Genomic DNA, 7,500 nt, shown 5'->3' with positions numbered 1-7,500 from the left:
TACAAAGGGACTATCTGATGTCCAGGTCTCATAACGGCCCCCTATCTGATGTCCAGGTCTCATAACGGCCCCCTATCTGATGTCCAGGTCTCATAACGGCCCCCTATCTGATGTCCAGGTCTCATAACGGCCCCCTATCTGACGCCCAGGTCTCATAACGGCCCCTATCTGATGTCCAGGTCTCATAACGGCCCCTATCTGATGTCCAGGTCTCATAACGCCCCCCCCCCCCCACCTATCTGATGTTCAAGTGACTCAGGTCCCATAAGATAAGATAAGATATTCCTTTATTGATCCCCTTGGGGAATTTCAGGCATCATAGCAGCATGGGGGAGGGGGGAGGGGAGGTACAGGTAGTAAAAAGCTGTGTAAACAATATAACAAATCAATATAATTAACATAACATAATTAACTCTGGACATGTGCATAATGGTCAACAAGGTGCGAGATGAGGGTGTGTATGCCCTCTCAGTTATATTTGCCCTACAATAAGTGGTTACAATATATAATATAATCCAATAATCTAAATCTAATCTAATATATAGTCTGAAAAAAACGAAATGCTAAATATATGCAATATATAATAAATCCAATAATCAAAATCTAATCTAATATATAATCTAAAAATGCTAAATGCTAAATATATGATCTGATGAAGTATACAGTATTCACATAAGGTGCGGTATGCATAAGGTAGTATTATTGTCCTTTTTAGGTTCCCAGTGTCCCTACTGTTGTGGAGCCTGATGGCCGCTGGTATGAAGGACTGGCCGAGGCGGTTAGTTGAGTCTCGGGGGGGGGGGGGGGGGGTAGGAGTCTGTGACTGAACGTGCTTCTCATCTTGACTAGCTTCTCATCTTGACATCTTGACACATAACGCCCCTCTCAACCCCCTACAACCAATTAGAATTACATTTAGTTTGTTAAGCCTATCAGTGTTGTGTGTCAAATGAAGGCTTCTAACAACAATGGGTATTCAGATTTCTACTCGTACTTTTTACTACCAGAAGTGTCTATATACGATTATGAAAAGTAAACCTTTCTTTGCTAAAAAGTTACACTTTCCCTGTTTCTGAAGTGGGATTTTGGATGTTGATTGTGCTTCACTGCATGTATAGGCTCCTCTCTGGGTCCAGTCAAGTTGTTGTCCTGATATTAAAACAATGATAAATAACTCAAATAAACCCCCTTTGAGCATCTCAACGCCCCCCCCCCCCCCCCCCCCCCAACACTCTCTGAACTCTTCTCTCTTGAGAAACCCTAGTCTATATAAACCGCTATATATATATATATATATATATATATATATATATATATACACACATCATCACTCTCCCCCGTTGGAGCGTGGTGGGTGGTGTTTGTTGTGGGCGTGGTGGAGACAGCTCCTAATCAGTCAAGAGTCAGTGTGAACAGTAGGGATTGAACGCTTCACCTCTCCTTCACCTGCCTGCCCTTGAGAACCCCCCCACCCCCCCTCCACACTGCTGTTGCCGGGTGGTAATGGAGCCCCGAGCCAACCGCAACGAGCGGCATGCTGGGAACTACTCATCCAGCGGTCTGCTAATGATTCACACATATCTCTCCCCCAGAACACAGATGAGTTGTTGTTTACACGGCCTATTTTTTACTTTTCTACTGTACTATCATTTGTATCGCCGGTATTTATATCTTTCTACTTTTACTACTGCTATGATGCCTGAACTGGGGATCAATAAAGGAATATCTTATCGCTTATCTTAACAAATTCGTATTTACAATGATGGCCTGGCAAGAGGACAAAAGGGCCTCTTAAAGGGTAACAGGGAAAGGGGACAATTTTTTTTTATAAAATAGAAAAGAGACAGACGATACATGTATCACATAGGTAAGGGAAATAATTAAAACACACATCAAACAAACAACCAAATAAAAGTACACGGTATGTAATACATGAAGCAGAACAGACCGAGTACAGTTGCAGGTGTGTAAACAACTCTGCGATAGAGTCCTTAAAAGTAGTGAGGGGGGGATCAGTTTTGTCCCTTTTCAACGTCTTTTGAATCTCGTTCCAACCGCTGGGAAGGAGGGTTGACCAAAGGAAGTGTCAACACGGGGAACATCTAGCGAGATATGGTGAGCAGCTCTGGTGTTATAGAGATACGGTGAGCAGCTCTGGTGTTATAGAGATACGGTGAGCAGCTCTGGTGTTATAGAGATATGGTGAGCAGCTCTGGTGTTATAGAGATATGGTGAGCAGCTCTGGTGTTATAGAGATATGGTGAGCAGCTCTGGTGTTATAGAGATATGGTGAGCAGCTCTGGTGTTATAGAGATACGGTGAGCAGCTCTGGTGTTATAGAGATATGATGAGCAGCTCTGGTGTTATAGAGATATGGTGTTATAGAGATATGATGAGCAGCTCTGGTGTTATAGAGATATGGTGTTATAGTGATATGGTGAGCAGCTCTGGTGTTATAGAGATATGGTGAGCAGCTCTGGTGTTATAGAGATATGGTGAGCAGCTCTGGTGTTATAGAGATATGGTGAGCAGCAGCTCTGGTGTTATAGAGATATGGTGAGCAGCTCTGGTGTTATAGAGATATGGTGAGCAGCTCTGGTGTTATAGAGATATGGTGAGCAGCTCTGGTGTTATCAATCAATCAATCAATCAATTTCTTTAATGACCACCCAGCCAGGCTGGTGGAATTTGGTTTCAGTGCAGGTTTCATAGCAGTTCCAACATAAAAACATAAAAACATAGAACATATAACATCACTTACAGCGTACATAAAAGAAAACACAATTACATAGATACAGTTCAGAGTTTGTCCATGTCCATGTCAGCAGAGGTAAGGGGGGTTGCGGGGGGTACTACAGGGGGGGGGGGGGCTGCTACAGGGAGTTCAGTGTCCGTATGGCAGTGGGGAAGAAGCTGTTTTTGAACCGGGTTGTTTTGGTGGTCAGGGATCTGTAGCGCCTCCCGGAGGGCAGCAGCTGGAAGATGTGGTGTGCTGGGTGAGTGGGGTCACCCAGAGATACGGTGAGCAGCTCTGGTGTTATAGAGATATGGTGAGCAGCTCTGGTGTTATAGAGATATGGTGAGCAGCTCTGGTGTTATAGAGATATGGTGAGCAGCTCTGGTGTTATAGAGATATGGTGAGCAGCTCTGGTGTTATAGAGATATGGTGAGCAGCTCTGGTGTTATAGAGATACGGTGAGCAGCTCTGGTGTTATAGAGATATGGTGAGCAGCTCTGGTGTTATAGAGATATGGTGAGCAGCTCTGGTGTTATAGAGATATGGTGAGCAGCTCTGGTGTTATAGAGATACGGTGAGCAGCTCTGGTGTTATAGAGATATGGTGAGCAGCTCTGGTGTTATAGAGATATGGTGAGCAGCTCTGGTGTTATAGAGATATGGTGAGCAGCTCTGGTGTTATAGAGATATGGTGAGCAGCTCTGGTGTTATAGAGATACGGTGAGCAGCTCTGGTGTTATAGAGATATGGTGAGCAGCTCTGGTGTTATAGAGATATGGTGAGCAGCTCTGGTGTTATAGAGATACAGGCCCTCATTCATCAACGTGTTCTACGCACAGATTTGTGCTTACCCTGTGCGTACGATCATTTCTAAGCAAAGAGTGGGATTCATCCATTTCAACTTGAACTTGACTCCGTGCTTACGTCTACGCACAGGTCAGACCAGGCGTACCTGGCGCCCAGTGGTAGAATATATTATTACAACAAGGAAATGAGCTTCTGTGCATAATAACACTGGCATGTTCTGTACGAACCGTAGTTCATTATAGTTCATTGTAAAATAGCAACAGTAGTGTAATTATGGTCAAAACCCTATAAATAGCATTTGGAATAATAGATCTTTCTCTCAGAATGAATGCAGCATGGTTTATATAGCGTTATCGGAATATACGGGGTGTAGGCTACTGACTGACTGCGCTCCGCGTAGCTTGATTGATTGATTGATTGATTGAAAAGTTTATTAACAGATTGCAGAATGGGTACAGTACAGTACAGCTCAGTACATACAATTGTTAATTGGGGATGCAGACCAGAGAAAGACTTTCGTCTTGTTTACATCAGGGTCCCCCATTTTCAATTCATCATAAATCATAAAGCTCAACTCGTTATTATTTTGCGCAGACCGCAGAAACACGGGAACGTTTTGATTATATTTAAAAGGCTTTACGTTAAACGAAACAAGTGGAATTTCGAAGCTGTAAGCAGAATACAAGTCATATGAATATAGTGTTCTTCCCCCTTTTTACTGTATAAGAAAGAATAGAAAACGCATTGTAATGACACCAGATAGTGGACAGACTATGTATATGATGGGATTCAAGTTCGCGTTTTTGTTGATCATAGGCATGCTGTCAGAGTATGATATCTTAATCAAACATTCTAGAACATTTGTCGTCACAGATCATGTCCTAATAGAACATAGGCTATGGCATGGATCGTGATATTGTGTGGACTGTTATTATTACTGTACCGGTACCACCCATTGTGACAACAGCCTTGTGAGTCCCGCACACAAACATGATGGAATTCAAGTTCATGTATTGAAAGGCAGGCTACATCATACATGCAGTGAGATTCATTGTTCTTGTATATGCTCTCGTATTATTGTTTATATAGGCTACCCAATACTGACATCAAAATAGATTGTAGTATGCCTCTAGAAATCATATGCAGCAGGTAGAAAATTGACGGGAGATCCATCGCGATTTGGAATAAAATTGAGGAGAACTTTAATCCCTGGGTATTAATCAAACAACACGGGAAAAGGCAGTCATATTCCAGCGCGGTATTTATTAGTGTTTGCGCTGCCCAGGCAGCAATGGTTAATAGATATCATATCCGACATCACCGTAAGTGTACACGTCTGTCAGCCTGTCTCATGACACGCTTCCCTCGGCTTAGTCCATTTTTCCACATTTCATGGGTGTATTCCATTACCGTATATGGTTAATCGGGGCGTTTCTGGTATGCAAATACGTGAAAGTGTGCACGAGCCTCGGCGCAGAGCCAAGGTGGGATTCATCATGACAGGTGTGCGTAGTGCCTGCGTACGCACGTGTGATGAATCCCGACTTCCCTGTGCGTACACTGGTTCTACATTCCGTGCTTACGTGTGGAAATAGAACATGTTCTACGCACACATTGATGAATGAGGGCCACGGTGAGCAGCTCTGGTGTTATAGAGATACGGTGAGCAGCTCTGGTGTTATAGAGATACGGTGAGCAGCTCTGGTGTTATAGAGATATGGTGAGCAGCTCTGGTGTTATAGAGATATGGTGAGCAGCTCTGGTGTTATAGAGATATGGTGAGCAGCTCTGGTGTTATAGAGATATGGTGAGCAGCTCTGGTGTTATAGAGATATGGTGAGCAGCTCTGGTGTTATAGAGATATGGTGAGCAGCTCTGGTGTTATAGAGATATGGTGAGCAGCTCTGGTGTTATAGAGATATGGTGAGCAGCTCTGGTGTTATAGAGATACGGTGAGCAGCTCTGGTGTTATAGAGATACGGTGAGCAGCTCTGGTGTTATAGAGATACGGTGAGCAGCTCTGGTGTTATAGAGATATGGTGAGCAGCTCTGGTGTTATAGAGATACGGTGAGCAGCTCTGGTGTTATAGAGATATGGTGAGCAGCTCTGGTGTTATAGAGATACGGTGAGCAGCTCTGGTGTTATAGAGATATGGTGAGCAGCTCTGGTGTTATAGAGATACGGTGAGCAGCTCTGGTGTTATAGAGATATGGTGAGCAGCTCTGGTGTTATAGAGATACGGTGAGCAGCTCTGGTGTTATAGAGATATGGTGAGCAGCTCTGGTGTTATAGAGATATGGTGAGCAGCTCTGGTGTTATAGAGATATGGTGAGCAGCTCTGGTGTTATAGAGATATGGTGAGCAGCTCTGGTGTTATAGAGATATGGTGAGCAGCTCTGGTGTTATAGAGATATGGTGAGCAGCTCTGGTGTTATAGAGATACGGTGAGCAGCTCTGGTGTTATAGAGATATGGTGAGCAGCTCTGGTGTTATAGAGATATGGTGAGCAGCTCTGGTGTTATAGAGATATGGTGAGCAGCTCTGGTGTTATAGAGATACGGTGAGCAGCTCTGGTGTTATAGAGATATGGTGAGCAGCTCTGGTGTTATAGAGATATGGTGAGCAGCTCTGGTGTTATAGAGATATGGTGAGCAGCTCTGGTGTTATAGAGATATGATGAGCAGCTCTGGTGTTATAGAGATATGGTGAGCAGCTCTGGTGTTATAGAGATACGTTGAGCAGCTCTGGTGTTATAGAGATATGGTGAGCAGCTCTGGTGTTATAGAGATATGGTGAGCAGCTCTGGTGTTATAGAGATATGGTGAGCAGCTCTGGTGTTATAGAGATACGGTGAGCAGCTCTGGTGTTATAGAGATATGGTGAGCAGCTCTGGTGTTATAGAGATATGGTGAGCAGCTCTGGTGTTATAGAGATACGGTGAGCAGCTCTGGTGTTATAGAGATACGGTGAGCAGCTCTGGTGTTATAGAGATATGGTGAGCAGCTCTGGTGTTATAGAGATATGGTGAGCAGCTCTGGTGTTATAGAGATATGGTGAGCAGCTCTGGTGTTATAGAGATATGGTGAGCAGCTCTGGTGTTATAGAGATATGGTGAGCAGCTCTGGTGTTATAGAGATATGGTGAGCAGCTCTGGTGTTATAGAGATATGGTGAGCAGCTCTGGTGTTATAGAGATATGGTGAGCAGCTCTGGTGTTATAGAGATATGGTGAGCAGCTCTGGTGTTATAGAGATATGGTGAGCAGCTCTGGTGTTATAGAGATACGGTGAGCAGCTCTGGTGTTATAGAGATATGGTGAGCAGCTCTGGTGTTATAGAGATATGGTGAGCAGCTCTGGTGTTATAGAGATATGGTGAGCAGCTCTGGTGTTATAGAGATATGGTGAGCAGCTCTGGTGTTATAGAGACATGGTGAGCAGCTCTGGTGTTATAGAGATACAGTGAGCAGCTCTGGTGTTATAGAGATATGGTGAGCAGCTCTGGTGTTATAGAGATATGGTGAGCAGCTCTGGTGTTATAGAGATATGGTGAGCAGCTCTGGTGTTATAGAGATATGGTGAGCAGCTCTGGTGTTATAGAGATATGGTGAGCAGCTCTGGTGTTATAGAGATATGGTGAGCAGCTCTGGTGTTATAGAGATATGGTGAGCAGCTCTGGTGTTATAGAGATATGGTGAGCAGCTCTGGTGTTATAGAGATACGGTGAGCAGCTCTGGTGTTATAGAGATATGGTGAGCAGCTCTGGTGTTATAGAGATACGTTGAGCAGCTCTGGTGTTATAGAGATATGGTGAGCAGCTCTGGTGTTATAGAGACATGGTGAGCAGCTCTGGTGTTATAGAGATATGGTGAGCAGCTCTGGTGTTATAGAGATATGGTGTTATAGAGATATGGTGAGCAGCTCTGGTGTTATAGAGATATGATGAGCAGCTCTGGTGT

Source organism: Notolepis coatsorum (assembly GCF_963971535.1).
Source record: "Notolepis coatsorum genome assembly, chromosome: 17".
Classification (NCBI taxonomy): domain Eukaryota; kingdom Metazoa; phylum Chordata; class Actinopteri; order Aulopiformes; family Paralepididae; genus Notolepis; species Notolepis coatsorum.
The sequence above is the reverse complement of the archived record's forward strand: the minus strand, read 5'-3'. Positions refer to the sequence as shown.